This window comes from Ambystoma mexicanum, chromosome 13 (assembly GCF_040938575.1).
Source record: "Ambystoma mexicanum isolate Mex_15411 chromosome 13, UKY_AmexF1_1, whole genome shotgun sequence".
In the NCBI taxonomy this organism is placed as follows: Eukaryota; Metazoa; Chordata; class Amphibia; order Caudata; family Ambystomatidae; genus Ambystoma; species Ambystoma mexicanum.
The window spans coordinates 250598983-250622445 of NC_090938.1; the positions used below are offsets into that span (position 1 = coordinate 250598983).

Here is a 23463-nt window from a genome sequence, read left to right on the forward strand (position 1 = left end):
GACACAATAATCATTCTTTTAATAATGCTTTCCATCACTTACTCCCTTTTGGATCCTTGAAATAATGAACAAATAGCAGCCTTTGTGTGGCAAACTACGGCGAGTAACTGGATTTTAGAAATTATTAGTTCTTTGATTTGTTGGTGCTGCCTACATTTGTGATTTGTTGCTCTAAGGGCTGCACCGAGCTCATAAAAGTACTCAAATGAAGGATACAAAACACTGTTGCCAGGCGCTCCAAACATAAAATGTATTTAGCAATATCTATTATCTTCACAGCTTAATTGCATTTCTTTCTCAACTTCTTTAGACTTGCATAAATGCCCTCAACACGTGTTTCCCCACTTTACATTCGTGGTTCATCAGGAGGGAAAGTGAATTTGTACAATCGCTGAAAAGCAAAAGAGTGAACAAGAAAGAAAATTCCAATATTTGCACTTTAGTATTTTAAAAAAATTGTGTCTAATAGACAAGAACTTTTTTTTACATATATGCGAATGCTGCATTTAGAAGTTTGAGTGCATTTGATATCCAAAAATATTTTTATTAAGACAAGATAAGCATCGAAATATAGTGTTTAGAAAAAACATTGAAAACTGAATGATTTGAAAATTAAGTTTGGAAAAATATGAGGTACACAGCTTAATGCCATCATAGGTATGAAGAGGTAAATTAAGGTTGTGCTTACTGTTTTGGTAATTGTCCTCCTCTTGCAATGGAAGTGGTTATATTGTCATATTGCTGTTGAAGTGGATTGGTTCATTCCACTTGAATTAAAGCTCTTAATTTTCTCAAAGTTATTTTCGTATTAAAGGAATGAATCCTATGTGCTTCTTATATTAGTAGACAGTTCCTGCAAATTATATATATTTTTAGTTTATAATTGGAGGCTATCAGCTGAAGATTTGAAAATTACTGCAAGTAAACAGTAGAATGATGAGGTTGGGTTTCAAAGTAAGGCAAGTTAGAGATTCAGTGTACCTGGATTTCTCCTTTTTATTTCCTTCTTGCCAGGATTTAAAACAAAAATAACTTAGAGAAAATTAAGAACTTTAATTAAATTTTCAAATCATTCAGTTTTCAATGTTTTTCCAAACACTATAAGTCTCAATGCCCTTTTGGATCCTTGTGTAGTTGAAGAATATCAGTTGCCTCCCTGATATTGCGCAAATATTAGTGTTATTGTGTCAATATTGTATTCATTCAAGGAACGCAAACAAAATAGTCTGCCATAGCAAGAAGGAATAGCTGTTCCTACGCAGCTTTTATTCTGGGGTCACGTAGTATTGAGACTACAGATGGGTTTCCCATTTCCAGGTGTGGATATACTTGGGCCAAATAAGCTATTAAGACACAGAAATACAAATCAGGGTGTCGTCTTCTGGTACCGTTGGATCTCCTAACAAATTGGCCTTGGAAAGTTTGTTTGTTTGTTTTATTCACTTTTTATGCGCACCAGTCCCATGGGTAGCAGGGCGCAGCAATAAGAAAATGCAAAGCTTACATGGTTACAACATAGAATGATATGCAATGTACAATAAAAGTCTCTAGATCACAGATAATTACAAAATATACAATATTCAAGGTATGGTCAATTCAATAGGAATTACAGAAATATACAGTATGGTTTGCCAGGTATGTCACAAATTATTACAGTAGGAGGTAGTTGACACAGGTCAGCTAAAGGTCAGTGGAGGTAAGAAGTTGAATTACATTTTTTCTGAAGCGAAGGTAAGGCAGATTCCCTCTCAGGTCTTGTGGCAGTAAGTTCCAAGTTTTGGCAGCCTTTACAGGGAAGCTATTTCCACCGATCGTGGTGAGTCTGAAGTTAGATATTATTAAACAGTTAGAATTGACGGCTCTGGTCGGTCTGAGGGAAGTTCTCTTGTGAAATTTGTCTATCAAGTATCTGGGGGCGGAGTTATTGAGGGCTTTATGGGTCAGAGATAGCATTTTGAGTTGTATTTTGTTATCAGTGGTCAGCCATTTGTTATAGTGTCTGGCGTAGGAGATGTGGGTTCTATTGTTTATGCTCAATGCTGCTCTCAAGGCATTATTTTTTAATATTTGCAATCTTTGAATTATTGTTTTGTTGGCTCCGGAATATAGTGCATTGCAGTAATCAATTCTGGAGAGTATTAGGGCTCTGGCTAGGATTAAACAACTGTTATTAGAAAGGAAAGGTTTACCGGCTCTTGTCAACTTGCAGGTGTAGGCCGTAGAGGAGGCAAGGAATTGTACCTGTTTATCAAGTGAAAGGGTAGAATCAAGATAGAATCCAAGGGTTTTTACTTCCTTGGACACTTGGATGATATTCCCATCTATATTGAAGGAGAAATCCTGGCCTAGTTTTTTAATATTGGCGTGGGTGCCCAAGATTATCAACTCAGTCTTACCATCATTCAGACAGAGGCCACGAGTGGCCATCCATTCCTGGATGATAAGATATACCTTGTTCACCAATTCTGTGTCCTTCACGTGATCCCCAGAAAGCGGGAGGAGGATCTGTGCATCATCTGCATAGTTAGTGTAGGTGATACCTAGATGGTCCAGATAATCAAACAGGAGCTTGGTGAAGATGTTATATAGAGTTGGGGATACACAAGAGCCCTGGGGACACCACACGAGATAGGGGTGGGATCTGCAGCTGCTGAGGGAGAGAAGACTCTCCGATGAATGTGTGTGGAAAGAAAAATAACAAACACACAGTGTGCCCGCAATCTGCATGTGTAGAAAGTCCTTGCCCTATCTCTCCTGCACTTGAGTGGATAACTATTGGATGTCATCTGCTGGGCTGTGCTGATTCCAAGTTATTGTTTTGCTCTTCTGTTTGTGGATCGTTGGACCTTTCGATATTGGTGCTAAGAGAGGCCGCTGCTTTGTAGGGCTTGATGTCCCCAAGGTGGTTCCAAGTATTCTTGCTGACCAATTTCACTGCTCGCTCAGTGATCAGTTCAACAATAAACGGTCCTGTAAAGCGTGGTGTGTCGCACTTACTGCAAAAATGTTGTAAGAGCAACTGGTCCCCCGGATACAGCGGTGGTTACTCAAGTACGTCCTCATTGGCTTCGGTGTTGTTGCTCTCTTCTTCTGCTTAAGGCCTCTCTCGTTGTCTCTGCAATTGTTGAAAAATAAAAGAAGCACTTGTGAGATTTTGGCCCTTTGGAAACATGCATCTGTTACTGGTTTGGATCACAACAGAATAATCCAAATAACTGGACAACTGAAGAAGATGGCAAGCTGTTGTTTTATTAGGAATTAAGTTTACAACGAACATCAACGGACGGATGCTCATTCTCTCAGGATTTCCACAGAAAATACAATGTTATACTTCTTTCTGCACCAGACCGATGTCATTCTATGTGGCAATAGTGAAAAACCTATCAAAGGTTGGGATTGGTTAAGGGACACATCTAGATACACAATCCTATAGGAGCTAGGTTTGTTATTGGCTGTCCATTATCAGGTGGAAAACGTATACCTACCTCTTCAAACGTGTCATTTAGGAAGGATCAGTTACACAATGTTTCAATGGTTTCCCAAGCTATAAGGTCCTTCATTATACGGACTAATACAATTGGTTTAGCACGCTTGTGCCATGTCTGCAACATTAGGTTCAATTAGCAGGACGTAAGCCAACACCCAGGTGTAAGTAGATAGGACATGGAGCTGCCCTACCTACAAATTAGCTCAGCATCTCTCATCACTCATGCCTTCTGCCATGAAATTCTCTTTGTACTTGGCCTTGCAGAGTATTCTTGTCCTAGGAATGCAACGGGAGTGGGGCACTTGCAATCGTGTCTCGAACTCCAAGTTCAAGCCCTATTTCCAGCATCGACTCACGTGACAAGCAAAAACAATTCTGTTCATTCAGCAAGCTTTTAAATGTTTTAATGATTTAAGCCTTGGCATCCTCTGTGTTCTTTCTTGCACCTTAACATGAGAGAATTCATCCTCCCCACACATGTTCCTCTTCAGCGTAGATAGCTGACATCGACTTCTCAGTTCTTGACTTCAGGCTAGATAGCCTCTCAATGCAGCTCCAACAACCTGTTATTCTACTGTGACAGAGCCTTTCATTTTCTCTCCATGGTTCTTGGGCTTATTTATTTCATGATTCTAATGTCCAGCTTTTGTGAGTGGCAGCTCCGCCTACAATCTATTTAATACTTGTTGCCAGCCTATACGATGACTTGATCTTGCGTTTCAGCATCTGTAAATTCATTACATTTCTGATTTCTGCAGCATCTTCTTACCGTGTAATATTCCTTTTGTACACTTTTAAGATTCACTTGAGTCTTTACTTCGCCATATTGCTTTATACTCAATAGAAGCCCTATTTGTTCAAGTAGCTCATTGCCAAAGTGTGGCCCATTATCTGACCTTAATTCTTCACACCCCCCCATCTAGGAAATACTTTGTGCACTAGGAACTTCGCTCGGCAGGTGTCACCAGGATGTGTACAAGGACTGGCTTCGATCCAACGAGAAAAGGGACACACCACCACTAATAGATACCTATATCCATTGCATGTCTGAAACATATCGATGCAGTCAATATACACATGTTGATATGGCCCATTTGGACAGGGTATTACTCCTCTGATTGTTCTTAGTGTATGCCCAGCTGTGAACTTCTGACATAGAATGCAATTCACAATGAACTGTGCAACGTGTTCCAATAGATTGGGAACAAACCAGTTTTCTACAATAGTGGCAGAATTACTTTCTTGGGTTATATGCGTGGGGTAATGCGGCTGTTCAAGTGCAACTTTTAGTAATGCCACAGGCATCACTGGCTTTCCAATGCTTTCCTGTCTCCATAGTGCTTCTGTGAGGGATAAAGAACACCCATTATGTCTCCAGAGCTCCTGCTCTTCTTGTAGGGCTCTGTCCTGTACATCTATTAGTTGCATAATGGACAGTTTATTGAACCCCTCTCGTACTAATATGCTTCTAGTTAATACCTCCTTGACATTTTCAGTTTCAAAACTTGAAATTTCTGAGGAATACATAACCGTTTTGGCTTCTAAGTCGGCGGCTTTGTTTCTGCAAGAGATAAAGTCTGTTAGTTTAGTATGTGCTGCACATTTTACGAACGCTATGGCTACTGGGAGTTGTAGTGCCTTAATGAGCCTGTCCAATAAAGACGCATGTTGCACTGAAATGTCGTCTGTGCAGAGATAAACCCTCATTTTCCAATGTGACAGCCCTATGGGTACGGTTGATATCCCATAGGCGGAGTCACTGTACACCATCACTTCCTAATCTACGTGTTTCTCAAGCGCAACAATAAGTGCTCTCAATTCTGCTGCCTGTGCTGAAAAATGAGATAGTAGTCTTGCACTCACCACTAACTCAAATTCACTGTTTAATCTGTGTTTTACAACTGCAGATCCTGAATGCCTCTCACCACTAGTTTGGTCAATTTTTGATGAACCATCAATAAAAATGAGCTCCCCTCCCGCTAAAGCATTTTCTTTCACACAGGGTATATCATCATAAAATTCAACATAGTTAGTGCAATCGTGTTCATGTTCACCTTCCTCTATTGGTTCAGCTACAAACATGGCAGGGTTCACTATTTTACATCTGGCTATTTTAATCACTGGATTAGAAATCATCAGTATGCTGAAGCACTTTGTGTTGTCAGTGGACGTTTAGGTTTCTCAAAAATGGCAAATAAGGCATGCTCCACATACAGCATCATTTCACTCTCCATAGAAATACTTGTGGACTTATCAATCGCAAATGCAGCAGCCGCCAAAAGTTTGTTTGCATGGAAAATGTCCTCTCATAACTGGGTCTAATCCCACTGTAACACGCCAAAGATGTATACCCTACTGTTGTTGATTGTGCCAGTACTGCTGTTATTACTGATCCATTGGTGTGTGAAAACAAACGCAATTCTTCACTATAATAAGGATTTCCCAAAACTGGAGCTGTGCAAATTGTTCTTTTTAATGCCTCAAATCCTTCCTTCATTTCTTCAGTCCATTGTATCTTTGTCTTACCAACTTGTGCTTTCTTAAGTGCTTGCAAAACTGGTTTTGTTTGCGTACTGTAGTTGAATACCCATGCCCTGTAATAATTGCATAAACCCAAAAATTGCTGCATTCATCTCACTGTATTTGGCTTTGGTGTTTTCATGATAGCCCCAGCTCTCTCAGGTGTCACTTTCTTTCCTTCATGTGAAATTAAGTGACCTATGTATAACAGTTCTGCCTGGCAATACTGTAATGTCTTCTTATCTACTTTGTATCCCTTGTCCGACAATATAGTCATTAACTGAACAGAGTCCTGCCTAGATCCATCCTCTGTTTCACTACAAATCAATATGCTATCTACAAACTGAATTACCATGCTCTTGAGTTCAACATTGCCCAAATCCATCCGTAGGACCCTATTAAAAATCGACGGGGACTCACAGTACCCCTCAGCCAAACGAGTATGTTTTAGTCTCTTTTGTCTGAATGTAAAAGAAGTAAGATCTTGTGAGTCTTTGTGCAACGCGATCGAGAAAAACGCATTTTTCAAATCGATCACCGTGAAATATTTGGCTTCAACTGGGATGCTACACAATATTGTCTCAGGATTCGGAGCTAATGGAAACTCAGCTTCTACAATCTGATTAAGAGGGCACAAGTCCTGGATAAATCTCCACGATCCCCCATTAGATTTTGTAATGGGATGCACTGCAGTATTGCATGAGGATTCCGATAGCACTAGGATTCCCTGATTCATCAACGCTGAAATACTCTTAAATATGCCTTCATTAGCTTCTCGAGACATGGGATACTGTTTTACTTGGGGTAAAATTGCTCCTGGCTTGAGTTTTATATTAACCTCTCCTATCCTTTTAATAAGCCAACGTCATTTTGGCCCGTAGTCCAAAGGACACTTGGCACCTTTTGTATGTCTTCCTGAAAAAACGTGGGTCTATGCTGCATCAGTGCCATTCGCTGTGGGACTTCCCTTTTCTCAATCTTTATCCAATATGTAATGCTTATAAAGAACACTACCTCATCATCTATTCGTTCATCTGTGAACATATCTCCATCCATAATGTCAGTCAATCTGTAGCCCTCTTCAAGAGCTATAACTGTCCTCCATGCTCTGCCTTCGACATCTGCTCCTTCAAGCATTGCTATTTCCCCTCGTACTATTGCTGCTTCCAATTATATAGGAATAGTCTGCCCTTCTTCCTCATCCATAGGTCTAAATAGAAATTCATCAGGTATCTTCACAATATTCCTGACTAATCCAGGCAGCCATGTTCATGAAATACTCATCCCATACATGAAGACCTCCGGATCTACCGGAACTCCTCGCAGAGCCAATTGTCCTGTGATTGTCAATTTAAGCTCGCCTACATTAAAATAGTGTATTCCTGGAGTGGAGTACACTATTCCTTGATCAGTGAATGAAATCGCCATGTTAAGTTTTGTCATCAAATCTCTACCCAGAATGTTAACTGGTGTTTGTTGCGAGTATATCAAGGGGACAGACATGTCACTTTCCCCAATAGAAACAGGCAATTTATCAGTAAAAGGAACTCAATTTGTAGCTCCAGAGAACCCATGAACATTCATGTCAATACCTGACATTGGGTATTTTACCTCCCTTATACAAGAGTAAGTCGCCTCAGTGTCTACAAGAAAAGAAAAAGATTTGCCTCCTATCATCACATCGGCCCTTGGTTCCTCTTGGGGGTCTGGTGTTACTGAGAGTACTGAACACATCAAATCACCCTGTGAGCTGTCCTATTGAGGGTACAAATTCATCCCTGTCCCTGTAAAAAGGTTCCCACCTGCCACAGTGGCACCCCTATCCTAGGTGTATTTTCCCTGTGTTTGCATTCTGTTGTGTCTGCATAAGTGCTTGTTGTTACGCTCACCTGGTATCCACGGGGACGCCACCTAGCCCTGATTGGATGATTTGCGCTATTGAACCCTCTCCCGGTCCCTTGGTAAGGCCTCTGGTTAAAGATGGGTCTTAATATTGTAAAAGGTGGATTCTCCGTCCTGCTCCTTGTGGCAGGGGCGCGTAGTTGTGGGGGGTGATCAGCGACCAAGTTACTTCACTGGTGCAAGCCCCCTGTGGGAATCCAGGTCTGTTGCAACTCCGTAGGTTTGCTGCTTTACAGTCTTTATATGCAGTTCTTATGTTCCTCTTAGTTCGAATAATAATATCTTGCTTCTTTCCTTTTAGGTATGGAAAAGTATTTTGGTGTTGTCATGCAGTTTGAAGATGAGCATGGGCCGGTAGGCGAAAGCGCGGTGTGCGCGATGCTGTCCGGTGAGTAATGCGCGATGGGCGGCGCTGTTTCACCTTTTATATTGCTAACCTGTGTCTTTTCTCTCCTTGCAGGTCGCGATGTTCCTCGCCGAGCGCCTTAATGTTCCAGCAATGATACTCACCAGGAGATGACTACCCAGGTAAGAATTGTGTGGCTTTCTTCGTTCGGGAAGAAACATGAGTAAATGTTTATTAATGCTGTCTTCCTTCCTCCTCTTTCCAGGTTATGGTATTCCAGGATGCATGCGGTGCCGGATGATGGAGTTCGTACCTTCAGGTGAGTGGAACTGAAGTCGGAGACAGATTCAAGACAGGATACTATTCCAGGTAAGTTTTGTAGTGTTCTTTCTCTCTCTGCAGGTCCGTGGTTTCAGGTCAGCTGGCATCAAAGAACTGGACACGGTGAACGTTACGCTGCCCACAGCAGAATAACACGAAGCATGTTCTGCTGTTTGGGTGTGGTTTAAATAGTCTCAGGTAAAGTAGTCTAGGTAAAATAGTCCCAGGCCTACCACACCCAAAGTAGTCCAGGTAAAGTAGTCCCAGGCCTGCCACACCCAAAAGACTAGACCGCATAGCTCAGTTCCTTGTAACTGAGCTATGTGTGTGCCTTCATGTTGGCTGAACCCCCCAAGTTAAATAGTCCCAAGTAAATAGTCCCATTCTAATGTTGGTCTTCATGATGGTTATGAGCCTGGTGCCAAAGGCGCAGGACTGACTCCAAGAGAGTCTTGGATAAGATTTTAAGGCCTTTGACCTGGCCCTAACTGGAAGGCTGACTTGCCAGTGAGGGCCAGGGTTAAGGGTCATGACATTGTTGTGATTGCCCTTGCAGTGGGTGCATTTGCATTGACCCCTGCTGCTGTGCCTGCTGTGCTTGCAGCGCCTGTGTCTGATAGGATGTGTGATCCTGGGCACAATCCTCTTTTGTTTGTGTGCTGGATGGTGGTGGATGACCTGTCCCCCAATTGAATTCTGTCCATTTTGTTGCATACTTCCTTGGCTTCTACACATACGCACAATATGCCCTGTCATCTCAAAATTCCAACACACTGGGGGTGGCCCTCTGGCAAACCCACCATTAGATCCTCCCTGAGTGTTCTGACTTGCACCCTAGGCATCCTGAAACACACCTTGGGTATTATGAAATCCACCTCCTCTTCCTCTAAATCCTCCACCTCTAGCCCATGGCCAAAACCCATAACCATATTGATCCACTGAGTGTATGTTATTCACCTGCGATGCACACGTTGTTTCTTGCATGCCTCCTCTTTCTCCACTTGTCAATACTGCTCCTTCTATAGCACATTTTGACAATTTCTTCTGAACTAACTTGGCTTTCTCAATCTTCCTGTTCTCATCTTTCTTTCTATTCTTCACTTGTAATAATCGGCAATGATGTACAATAGTTAGCTGTATCTCCATTCCTACTTTTTTTTTCATTTGTCTCTGTACTTGTTCTGGCAATCCGTGACACAAAATATGTTAGAACAATGCCACTGTTTTTTTCCCAAGGCTCACGCGTCTCAAGCTGGCATCTCTCTTGAGTATCCTGAATATAAGCAATAGGGTCTTCATCTTCTTTGATTTTACGTGTCATAATTGCACCCATATCTGACATATCAGAATACTGTACCATGAGAGCCCTCAAAACATCTGCTCTACAAATGGCACGCCATCATGCGCCGTGTTTTGTGCAGTGACACATTTGGGTATCCCGCTCGTTTCCAGATATCATCAGCTCTCTCTCCAAGAATATCTGCCAATAGACCTTTTATTTCCCCTATGGCCAATGTATTTCCCCCTGATATTTCTCTAATTCATAGATCCATTTTCCATCCCCTGAAGTCAAGCTAGGTAACTTGCATTTTAAGTTATCCTTATTCATATGAGGCCATGGAATATACTGCAGTCTTGCTCCCTCCTTCTCCAGCAACGGGAACTGTGTGAACCCCATCCCATAACTGGATCCCATTATTCATTTATTTAATGCAGGGGTAATTATCCCTATTCGCCTTCGTACTGCTAACAACCTTAAACTACTCACATAAGGTGGAGATTCTCCCCTTGCACTACATGATCGTCTTCAGGAAAGTTTGGAATATGGCATATGATCTTGTGTTCTTTCCTTAGGGTGTTCCAGATATGACCATTTTAACTCTTTGTCTAGATGTTGACTTCCCAAGGGGGCATGTGCACCCTCCCCTTCTATCTTATGACCTGACTCCCCTTTCTTCATCTGACATTGCTACACCCCAACAAGTGTGACTATTATCCTCCCCTTCCCTGTTGAAATCTAGTCTACTCAAAGACATTGCTCTTTGCTCATCAGTGAACATGTTTTCCTCCTCATCCCGTGTTTTTAGTATCGGGGATTGTCTGTTGCTCCCTTGAATCCCATGCTCACTGTTCTGCCTTATTTGCTGATATATTTTATTGATCCTCTCTCCAATACCTTCTGCATCATATCTTCCCTCTTCTTGTGCTACTTTAGGTATTTCACTTCTCAGATTGGGAAAGTTTCTCTTATTGTTTCCCATCGCCCCTGTGCTTCATCGCTTGGTCTTATACGTTCTTTAAGAACGAGACTGTCATCAAGATCTTGCTGCCTTCTATTCTGCTTTATTCCTTCCTCCACTTCCATTTGCTCTCTCACATCCCTTCTTGCATTCTCTTCATCTTGCTTTCATGCTTCCATTCTTATTTCTTCTTCTGTTCTTCTGTGTAATATTTTTTGCTTCACTCGTTCTTCCTCTCTCTTTCTTTGTCTCCTATCTCTTTCTTCTATTTCTTTCGTCTGACTTTCATACTGCCTTTGTTCCTCTGCTCACTTTCGTCTTTCTCTTGTTCTTCTATATATATCTTTTCTCGTCATTCCTTACTTTTCCTTCCTTGCTCATCCTCCCTTAACGGCTTCTCTAAATGCCTATCCTTCTTTTCTTTCTCATCTTTATCTTCCTTTTGCCTAACCTCCTCGATGCTTTTCCCATCTAACTTCAGTAATATCTGTCCTGCCATCCATTCATTCTGTACAAGCGTTCCCTCATTGGCCCTATCCTTCTCTCCTTTCCATCACTTGATTTCCCTGTCTATATCTGTTGATATATTTGATCTCTCATCTCGTTCCTCTTTATCTCATATTGTCACGCCCCTAGCAGCACACTTAGGCAGTCCTGATACACACAAATCACAATATGATACCTTTTCCCAGGGCCCCTCCCAGCAGCAGCAACGTGATCCAGTAGTTCCCTGCCACGGCTATCCGGTAGCAAGGAGAGCTCCGTATCGTCATTCATGGTGGCTTTGGCCTCGTTGGCGTTAGCGGTTGCCATGGTGTTTGAGAGGCAACCGCTTCGCGCTTTGGTCCGCCCTCGTTTCATGGACCCACTCACGTGATCCTGTGCGGTCCCGCTCACGAGACCCAGCGAGGGCCCGCCCAAAAGATCAATCAGGAAACGGTTTGGCATAAAATTCCGCAGGCCACTCCTAACCTCGCTTCTCAGCTGTTTTCTTCACCGGCGAGTGTCCTATTTCTGTGCCTTACCGTGGGGGGTTTTCTTGCATTATATACACTTGGGTTTCATACTTGATTTACTGCTTCCTTTGCAGCTGCCTGGGTACCAGTGTTCCGGTTTCAGCCACCTGTGGCCTCAATACCTGGTCAGGGAGTGGGTTTTGGTTCCTCCCTGACTGGTGCTTGGAGACAGAGGTATACATAGTCTTTGCGGAGCTGTATTTGTGACACATATAAACTTACATGCGTCTTCCTTCTTTTTGTTCTCTTCTGGACTGTCATTGCTACTATAAGCGGGGGGTGATTATGTCGCGTTACTATATCCCGCTGCTACTTTTAATTGTTTCAAGGGGTAAAATCGTGTCTCCTCTACATCTACTTTCTTGGTTTCAGGCAGAGCAAGAGGAGGGAAGGGCTCAATGCCCTCACCATTATGCTGATTAAGCATCCATTCCTCCGGTGACAGGTCCTCTTTCTCCTCTTGATACATTTTCCATAATTCTATAACTGCCAGTCTTTTCACTAATTTATTTCCCGTTTATGCAGTGTGCACATATGTGGTCATGTTTTGTAATGCTACCTTTGACAATGATCCCGCTTGTGGCCATGGCATACACATTTTATCAGCTCTGCCCTTTACCTATTCTGCACCATACTGTTTGAGCTTGGGCGCATGCCGTGGTAATGTTTTACAAAGGTGCATGAGAGTAGTGTCCTCTATAGTGACAAGTCACAATTAACTGTCAATACTTACCAGATCATTACCTTGTTTATATTTAATACATCTCCAATTATTTTAAAGATTATTGCTCAACTCTTTTAATCTCAAAAACAATAAATATGAGCAAGCACCATCAATCGCTGCTCAATCCTCTTTTGTCTCAACAACCTATCTGTCTTCTCACTGGCACCAATTGTTTACTACACTTAACTGAAACCATCTTCAATTCCAAATTTCACAATTGTTCACTTTTCAGAACTTCATAGATCAAACAATATCACAAAAAAATAACATAATACACATTAACAACCCCTGTGATCACCTTCTCTAGTCCCTATAATAATTAAAGTAAGAGGTATTCTGCTACACCTCCAATTATATCAACCCATACAGAGTTTAAGATGTCACCTTCCATGGCCCTAATCATGTGTATTCTCTCTCTGAATATTCCAACTGGAATTTGAGACGTCTTCTTCTATTTCCCTTGAAATAGGATTAACTAGGTGTTCCATTATCCACACAAAATTCCTATTACCCACTTATTTTTCATTAAGCATCCCAATCGTGCCCCTTTATATTGCCATTTTGCTTAGTCTACTTACATCTGTTTAAACAACTCAAGGCCTTCAGTACTGACTCCTCCACCAATCTGACCACTTTGCCTTCTGTCTGCGGAGCGCCCGTGGAACCCGAGCAGGGATTTCTTTCCAGAGGGACCTGCCCACCGTCTTGGTTCTTCCTGAAAGTTTATTTCTTTCAGCTGCTCTCCACAGGAAAGTCCATGATCTTCCATCTTATGGCGAAGGATGCCCGATCATCCGAAACTTTAAAATCAAACTTGTTGAGATCGAAAACCATCCGCACCGCTACCACATGAGTTTATGGCCCTTTGGAAACGTGCATCTGTTACTGGATGGGATCACAACAGAATAATTCCAAGTCCAAATAACCGGACAACTCAAGAAGATGGGAGGTTGCTGTGTTATTAGCAATAATCTAAAGCAGGGAGTTTACAATGAACATCAGCAGACGCACGCTCATTCTCTCAGCAATTTCCACAAAAAATACAATTATGTATTTCTGCATCAGAATGACGTCATGCTACGTGGCAATAGTGAAAAACCTATCAAGGGTTGGGATTTGTTAAGGGACACCTCTAGATATACAATAATATAGGAGCTAGGTTTGGTATTGGCTATCCGATATCAGGTGGACAACTTCTGCCTACCTCTTCATACGTGTCATTTAAGAAGAAGCAGTTACACAGTGTTTCATTGGTTTCCCAAATTATGAGGTCCTTCATTATATAGACTAATACAATTGGTTTGGCATGCTTGTGCCATGGCTGAAACAGTTGCAAGTAGATAGGACATGGAGCTGCCCTACCAACCAATTAGCCCAGCATCTCTCATCACCTGTGCCTTCTGCCATGAAATTCTCTTTGTACTTGGCCTTGCAGAGTATTCTTTTCCTATGAATGCAACAGGAGTGAGGGTACTCTCTATCGTGTCTGGAACTCCAAGTTCAAGCCCTATTTTCAGCTTCGACTCATGTGACAAGAGACCACAATTCTGTTCATTCTGCAAGCTTTTAAATGTTTTAATGATTTAAGTCTTGGCAGCCCCTGTGTTATTTCTTGCACCTAAATGTGAGAGAATTCATCCTCTCCACACATGTTCCTCTTCAGCATAGATAGCTGAACTTGACTTCTTAGTTCTTGACTTCAGGCCAGACAGCCACTCAACGTAGCTCCAACAACCTGTTATTCTACTGCAACACAGCCTTTCATTTTCTCTCCATGGTTCTTTGGCTTATTCATTTCATGATGCCAATGTCCAGCTTATGTACAATGGCAGCTCCACCTGCATTCTATTAACTACTTGTAGCTAGCCTATACGATGACTTGATCTATCTTGCGTTTCAGCGTATGTACATTCATTATACTTCCGATTTCTGCAGCATCTTCTTACCGTGTAATTATCTTCTTTTACACATTTAAGATTCACTTGAGTCTTTACTTTGCCATATTTCCTCCAGGATGCATACATTGTCTTCATTCAGTAATTCAGGACTTTGTTCACACTTTCTTTTGATGTAATTTGTCAATTGTCTTAGCTCTTTCTCATGTTCCTTCAGAGAGTCCTCCTGCAGGCTGTAATCTCGAGTGTACATTCGATATGGTATTCTCATTTGATATCATCTTCCAAATACTGGTTGCGGTATTGGTACAATAGCTGGTGTTATACAGGGCACAGTCGCATGTCCCCAATACAGGAGACGTAGGGGGTAGGATCTCCTGCAGATGTATACATCTGCTCCTCTACACTAGCAATCAAGAAAGCAGTATATCCGTACATTTCTTGACCCGATACATCAGAAACTCTTTCAGCGTCTTTAATTGCCCCAGTGGGAGGAGCCAGGGTAAGTCGCATGCAACGTCCTATCACCACCTCATGTGGGGTTAAATGGTGGTTGGACCCTGGTTTATTACACAATGCGAACAGCACTAAGGAAAGACAATGGAGCCACCTATTGTTCCAACTTTATTTTAGTTTTGGCTATACTTTCCTTGAGCAAGCCATTGAGGCGCTCACATAACCCGATTGCTTGCAGGTGATAGGCACAAGAGAATTTATGCTGTATTCCTACAAGGTTAAGATGTGTTAGAACATCTCGTTGTCAAAGTGAGGGCCATTGTCAGATTGCAGGACCTCAAACATGCCCCATCGTGGGAATAGCTCCTGAACCAGGAATTTCCCCGCTCAGGGCATCAGGATGGGAACAAGGACCGGCTTCGATCCAACAGGAAAATGGGCATACAACCACTATCATTTAGTTCAGAAATGCACTTTCCACACCTGAAGTTAAACTTGGTAGGGTGCAATTTAAATTCTTCATATCCATTTGGGGCCACAGAATATATTGTGATATACCCCCTTTCTCTAATAGTGGGAGTTGTAAAAATCCTGATTCATAATCATACAAACGCACCCTCCTTGTTTTCCAAGCAGTGTTGTTCTCACCCGGTTGTTTCCATCCTGACAATGCCCTTAGTCTACTTATACAAGGTGGGGCTATATCCCCTGTACTACGCAATTGTGCTTGTTGTCGTTCAATATATGGTGTTGGTTCTGTTTTTTCTATGGGGTCCACTAAATCTGACCATTTTACCCCTTTATCTATGCTTGATTCTCTTAAAAATCCACATGCGCCCTCTCTCTTGCCCACTCATTCTCCTCTCTTTCTTCATCTGACATCATTATGCCCCAGCTTGTGTGGCTGTCATCTTGCTCTCCATTGTCAAGATCTAACCTACTTAAGGACATCGTTCTATGATTGTCTGTTATGACGTCTCCTGATTTACCTTCCGTTCCCTTTGATCAGGAACTTTCAATGTTTTCTTGAGTTCCATACCTTCCTCTATCCCTCATTTGCCTATTTAATTTCCCAAGCTTTTGCTCTATGTCTTCTGTGTCCTGCCTATCATCCTATGCTGATCGCAGCATTCATTGCAGCTCCCTTTGGGGCTTTTGTGACCCTCTTTCTTCTTCCAATCGTTCTTGTGCTTCTATAGGCACTATGCTTCTGCAGCATAAATATTCTATTCCATGGTCTTTTACTCCTCTACTCCTGTTCATTTCTTCCTTTCTTCTCCTTAATTCCCTTAACTTCCCTTTCTCTCACCTTCTTTGCAACCTACGCACTTTCAATCAATGGGCTTCTGTCTCTTTCTGTTTCTCTTCTTCTTATCTCTCCTCCTCTTTTCTCATCTCACACCTTTTTCATTCCTCCCTTCACTTACATTATTTGTCCCTTTCTTCTTTTTATATTCTCTCTTCTTCTTCCTCTTTCTCCATTGTCTCTCGCTCTTCCCTTTCCTCCCTTTCCTGTACTCTACCAATGCCTTTATGATCTAGTTTGAGCAATATGTGTCCTTCCATCCATGTATTCTGTATTATTGTCATGCTCTTCACTAGATTTGTTGTTCCCTTCTGTCTTTCTGCCTTTTCCTCTATCTCTGACTGTTTGTCTTGTCTATCTTTTCTCTCACACACTGTTTACCTTCACCGCGTGTTGATATATTTTTGCATTCTCTATTCCTGTTCTATTTTGAGGTGTCTTCACTGTTATAAGCAGGGGTCTCATACGTTGGATTAACATACACAGCTGCTGCCTTTAATTCATTTCAATGATAAAGTCCCTTTTCTTCAGTATTTACATCTTGCTTTTCAGGAGGTATAATAGGAACTGAAGGTGTTACAGATTCTCCTTTATTTTGATTAAACACCCACTCCCTTTCAGCTGGATCTTCTCTCTCACTCTGGTACATTTTGCAGAGTTCTAAAACTGCCAACCTTTTCTCTAACTTCTTTCCTTTATGAGTGACATGTAAGTATGTCATTGTGTGACGCAGTACCCTTTTTGATGATGAACCCTCCTGAGACCACAACATAAGTGCTTTATTAGTTGTGCCCTTGGCCCATTCAGAATGATATTTCCTAATTGTGGCTGTATATCTCGGCAATGTTATGCATAGGTGTAAAAGAGGTGTGTCCTCTATGGTGACAGGTCAATTCAGACTGTCAATACTTACCTGATCTGTTATTCTTCTTTCTAGGTTTATTAAATATATAGTTTTAGGGGGTCATTATGACACTGGAGGTAGCCATGGCGCTATTAGCGTCATGGCTACCCCCATACCGCATACCGGGTCCGGGTTCCCTGAATGGGGAAATACTGGGCCATTCCAACCTTGGCGGACCCGGTATTTCCCCATTCAGGGAACCCATCCCCATTCCCATTCAAGTCCCCATAGGGCTCAATGGGAATGGGGACCATGCTAATGCTAACAACGGGCCTGTTAATAACAGGCCCGTTGTTAGCATGCTGGTCCTTTAGCAGGTCCCGCTAAGGGGGTATTACCCAAATTGTTCAAACACAATTGTTCGAATTACCTAATTGACTGAAAGTCAAGGGTCCGAATTGACCTTTGCACAATTGACCGTATATATATATATATATATATATATATATATATATATATATATATATATATACGGTCAATTGTATATATATATATATATAGGTTTGGTTTTATAGTTGAGGGGACGTTATGGTTAAGTTGCCCTAACAAAAACCTGTTCACTTCACAAAACAAAACTTTCCACCTCCTCTTTATGGTTCAAATTAAAACCGAAAAACCCCTGAAATTCGGCAGTTATGGTCAACTAAGCCCCCAACCCTGCCACCACCCCTGTGCACTGCTAACACTAACACCCAGACCATGAAATATGTCATCTCACATGTCAATGATGCCATCAATGACAACATCACTTGTTTAGCCCCTTTCTTTCCCTTCCCTGCCATACATATATATGTACATTTACTAAAAAGACTTCACTAAAGGAATGTCACACTTCTCAGTGCACCCAAACTCCACTGCACATTCCCCCTTTATAGTAAGCTAAGAAACCATAACTCACACCATCTACGTGCATTGCTAAGACTAATCCAGGACATCAAAGATGACATCACAAATAACATTGATGACATCACTGATGACATCACATGTTTGCCTCACTTATTTTGGTGCATTGAAAAATGTAGGCTAGGTGGTTTTAATCACTGACCAGCATAATATGAAAATAGAAAAGGTGCTGTATAGCAAAATGATACACTTGTTGTGTGTTTTTAAAGTACTTTCCTTAGGGTCTGGTGTCAGCTCATGATGCACATGCATGGGGCAATAGTAGGCCTCAAACACACAATTAATTTGTATACAGGAAGATAAACTGTCAGATGCTACTAGTTCTTTCTACCTTACTTCAATTTCCCTGTGTGCGCCGCTCATTTATAGGCGTTGGGTTGTCATATGTATAGTTTGTTGTAGCACAATTGTGTGTTAAGTCTAGATTTGTGAGCTAGTCATAACATGTGTAACATTACACAATCACCCCTCACATCTTGCTACCAACATAGTAGAAAGAAATCCCTGTAGGTAGGGACTTTTTAGGAATATTATTTTCACATGTGATGTCATCAGTGATGTCATCAATGTTATTTGTGATGTCATCTTTTATGTCCTGGGTGTTAGTCTTAGCAATGCACGTAGATGGTGTGAGTTATGGTTGCTTAGGTTGCTATAAAGGGGGAATGTGCAGTGGAGATTGGGTGCACTGTGAAGTGTGACATTCCTTTAGTGAAGTCTTTTTAGTAAATGTACATATATATGTATGGCAGGGAAGGGAAAGAAAGGGGCTAAACAAGTGATGTTGTCATTGATGGCATCATTGACATGTGAGATGACATCCTTCATGGTCTGGGTGTCAGTGTTAGCAGTGCACAGTGGTGGTGGCAGGGTTGGGGGCTTAGTTGACCAGAACTGGCGAATTTCAGGGTTTTTTTGGTTTTAATTGGAACCATAAAGGGGAGGTGGAAAGTTTTTTTTTAGGGAAGTGAACAGGTTTTTGTTAGGGCAACTTAACCATAACGTCCCCACAACAAAGTTTTTTTTGTAGTGAATTTCACTGTTTTTTGGGAGGGCAACTTAACCATAACGTCCCCTTAGCAAAGTTTTTTTTGTAGGAAATTGTACAGGTTTTTGGAAGGTGGAACCTAAGCATGAAATTGTGGCAATGAAGTTGTTGAGCAGAATATGCACTGTAATCATGTGATTTTGAGAGATATGTAGTATAATCTATGTACTTGACATACATTTATCATATAACATACAGAACCCCCAGCCTATCGATTTTAGAAAGGGACAGACTGAGCGCCTGTTTGCGGACGGGGCGGACAGAATCACCATTAACCAAAGAGGCGGGGGGTATCGGAAAATATACTATTGTCTTACACAAAAAGTGTGAAACGTTGAAGAAGGGCATAAAGATATTGTAAGCAGTAATAAGTAAATATGGAAACCTGAAGGTGTGCAAAGAAAACAACACATTTAATAGCCATGTAGAATGAAGTGGATGGAACCAAAAAACAAAGAAAGGATGCCTCCAGCGTAAGCACTTCACAGAAACTCGGCAGCCTGGAACGACAGTGGACGGATGCAGTAGGATGAAGGGAGATTACATCAAAAGAGTGAGTGCAGGCCATTTTTTTATATGTGTGTGTGTGTTTTTTATTTGGTATGTGGTGCAGAAATAATAATTTCTTTCTGTAGTTTTGACTCAGAAATGGCTAGTACTTTGGATTGGCTGGAGGAGTATTTCCCGCACGGGGAAATGTCTGAAGACAGCGACAACAATGGTACACAATGGTGTGCATATGGAGAATAGTGACCAGTATTTTATAGGCATTTAACTTATGGTGTTTTTTTTTTCAACAGACCAGGAAAAAAAGAGGAAAGGGCAACAAACGAGATAGAGGAAGACAGGATAAAAAGGATAGAGCAGAAAGTGGACATTTTGAACAACAATTTTCAAAGTTTACGGGAGTTTGTAGAGGACGTTGTTAGAGGAAAGGTTTGGTACCATTGCCCCACCTGCACCTCCCCTGCTTCTCTATTCCCTAGTGACCCATCCCCAAACCTGCAAGAGGAAAATAGATGTTTCGACGAAGTATCCATCCCTTCTTCCCCTCACAAATCTTCCCCTCACAACCAGCCGGTTTTAAATCCAAATTCCCCCATATTTGTTTCAGTGTCCGCTTCCCCCGCTGTTTCTTTAGATTGATGTGTGTGTATGTGTGCAGTAAATGGTTTTGTACAGTAGTTGTAGAGAAAGAGTTTGTGTGTAATTTTTTTCTTTAAAAGATGTAAAATGTTCGCAAACAGCGCGCCTGTTTGACCTATCCGCAAGCAATGGAATGTGGGTGCTGTCTAATGCCAAGTAAGACGGATGTGATGTGTGGCTGCACCATCTTTTCAAAATGTGCGTACATAAACAGAAAGGGGTGTCCAAAGGAAATACTACCTCGGCGTATCGCTTGGAAATGAGATAATACATGGTCGTAGAATACACAAGATGTCCGGAATGGCTGTAAATAAGTAAAAAGGGAGTGTGGGAAGGACAGTATAGCGGTCCATATTGGGCGCAGTCAAAATGGTGCTGTCCGTAGAACAGGCACGGTGGCCGGCAAGTTCGTAGGCAAACAAAATGGAGTTGTTCTAAGGACACTGGAACTGTCCGTACAGTGAACATTGCATGCGTGCACATGCGCAGTACAAACAAAAGGATTGGCAACATGGCGCCAGTTGCTAACTGTCCGTCACACTTGTGTTGCACTTTGAAGTAGTTTGAGAACCCGAACACTGTCCGCAGGACACTTGTGCGCATGCAGATGTTTGCATCTTTGCATTTGCTATTCAGGGGACTTTCATTAAGGGGGCAGGTGTGTTGAAGACGTCATCTTGTGACACCACCTACGCTGCGTGTGGGGACTAGTTTCTGCGGTTTGTGTGCTTCCACAACACTAAAAATGAACTTGTAGACAGAAGGCAAACTATTGAGGAGTGTAAAAATGTAATTTCACACATCCCAAACAATAGGCCACCTCATGAGTTGCTGTGTAAAATGTGTGTACCTCTTTGTAGGGATGAAGACGGGCGCAAGGCACACCCCTGCACCCCTTCAAAGGGCCACACCCCGAGTGCATCTTCATTGTCCTTCTAGCTATAGTAGATAGAGGTGCGTTGCCTTTACTGCTGTAGTGACGAAAAGGAAACTAATCGGTATGGCTTCCATGGCTGCTGTTGGGTTATTAGCCTCTGCACCAGCCACAAACTTGCCACCATCCCCACCTCACCAAGGGCCTGCAGAGAGATATATGGGTGAGGATGTAGAGATTGAGGAAGAAGAGGAGGAAGAGAATGAAGTGGAGGAACTCCGCACTAGGAGCACTCTGCGGGAGTCGTGGGTGTGTCTGCTGTTTTCTATTTATGGGAACGTACCAAAAGCACGTGTGAACCTGGTGAAGTGTAACCAGTGCGATGTGGTGTTGAGTCGCGGGAGATTTGGAGCGTACAGTTTTGGTACGACAATCATGAAGCGACACCTCACTTCGTTCCACACTGCGGACATTCGCAAGGTGGTGCCATGTGAAGCGCGTAGTCGTTTGAGTTCCACCACAGCATCCTCAGAATCTGCTCCTCCCACCACAAGAGACACTCCTGTGGGGGAGCGCCTCCCTCCAGCTGCTTCACAAGCCATTCGCAATGCTGTGGACCATTACCTTTCAAAGGTGACAGTAGTGTGCACGTATTGTGACACAGTACTCTGCAGGGGGGGAGTTTTCTAAGTGCTTTTGAGGCTGCAGTCACTGAGCACCAGAAGATTTGCTCCTTAGTTAAATAAAGATCACCCGTAATATTTGTCTGTTGAGTTGCCCTTTCTTATTCCCGTGGCTGGTGTCCCTTCCTTACCCTCCTTTCGCCTCTTCGCCTAGTGTGTCGAGTGCTGTTTATTAATGAACGTAAAAACAACAAAAATGACAGAAAAGGCTCTTTTCAGAGGCGCCTTTCTCAGTGTAACAATAGAACTATGAAGTGATGGCCGTAGACCCCTGCAGAGTTCAGCAAAAGTTTGCGGACAGTCGTAGAGGGGAAAAAGTGAGGGTGCAAGTGGCGCAAACGCAATAAAGTGTACGTTGGGAGTAAGTGGCGGTTCTGAAAAGAGCCTTTTGGTGGTGTGTTGTGTGGGTGAAAAACAGTGGATTGGGGAAAACGGATTGTCAGATAGGTTAGTGTGATTGCAAAAGAGGGCCCAATGCATTTTGTAAATTGTGAAGAAACATCTGATTACTAGCATATGTGAGGTGGACTCCATCTCTGCGGAAAATGAAAGTGCTACGAAACAAAATATTTTCATTGTAGAAAGAGGACATGCCAACATCTCTTAAAAAGGCACACACAGCCTTATTCACATTGCGTCTCACTTTCTCCATTTGTGGACCAAATGCTGAAGAACGCAACCATTTTTGTCTTTGGGCAATACGAGAAAAAACAATTTGACAATTGGAAACATGTCCATGAGCTTTGTGAGTCCTTCCTTTACAATTTCCATGGCAAATTGTAAAGAAATGCCAGATACATGGCCTAAACTGTTTCCTCCACAATGATTGATGAGTATATCTGGAGGACGCTCTGTCTGTAAAGTAATACAAAGAGGTACCAATTCCACCCATCTCATGCCACGGACGCCATGCCAGTGCACTTCCGCATGTGGAAATCCGAGATTTGTAGATAAACTGCAGCTTTCTGCATGCACCTTTAACCAATGTATCCATGAGTCTCCCACAATCCAGATAATCTGTTTTCGAGCATGGAAAGCCATGGCCGTGTGGTGTCCTGTGAGGGAGAAGATCGTCTTACTAAAGTACGTCGTTCAGAACACACCTACTGAACTTTATGGACCAATCCCTAGCTCCACTCATTCTCATTTACATGCGGCTCCACCCTTCAATCCCCAGTGGTGATATGTGCTGGATGCTAACTACCGCCATGTTTGCGGACATGTTCAGGATCAGAGCGTGACGACAGTACATTAAAGTACAATTCCCCTTTTTTCCCTTTAAGGTAGGCTCTGAAAAGATCCGTTTTTAAAAGAATTTTGGCCACATATCGTACAGACATGTGGTATTTTATGTATTTTTTTGTATTTTTTGTCCTTGCTTTACTCGTGCAAACATTACAGAACCTTCTCTAAAGCAAGTCTTAGGTTCCAAAAAAACATCGCATTTCCCAAAGAGGATAGCGCAACACCATCTCCTTCAAAGCAATGTGCATTGCTTGGAGCAATGTTATCGTGGCTACAAAAAAACATACCAACTCGTAGCATGAATGCATGCATGCCGCGATTGATGATGCACCTCCCGATGCTTTGATCTGGACAGAAAACAGAAGTATTGTTCCATTGCACTCTCGGAAGTAAAGCAGAAAAAATAAATTTCGATGTTGGGAAGATGGTCATGAGTGCTTCAACCAA

General features: G+C 42.2%; 1 long non-coding RNA gene across 1 annotated transcript in view; it reads right to left on the reverse strand.

Annotated features, from left to right (window-relative positions):
- LOC138521149 (uncharacterized) overlaps nt 1-23463 on the reverse strand; it is a 537804-nt gene that overhangs the window by 15682 nt on the left and 498659 nt on the right. The window contains exon 3 of the long non-coding RNA XR_011282953.1: nt 2998-3115. This is a non-coding gene — a long non-coding RNA (uncharacterized lncRNA). The remainder of the gene's footprint in view (nt 1-2997; nt 3116-23463) is intronic.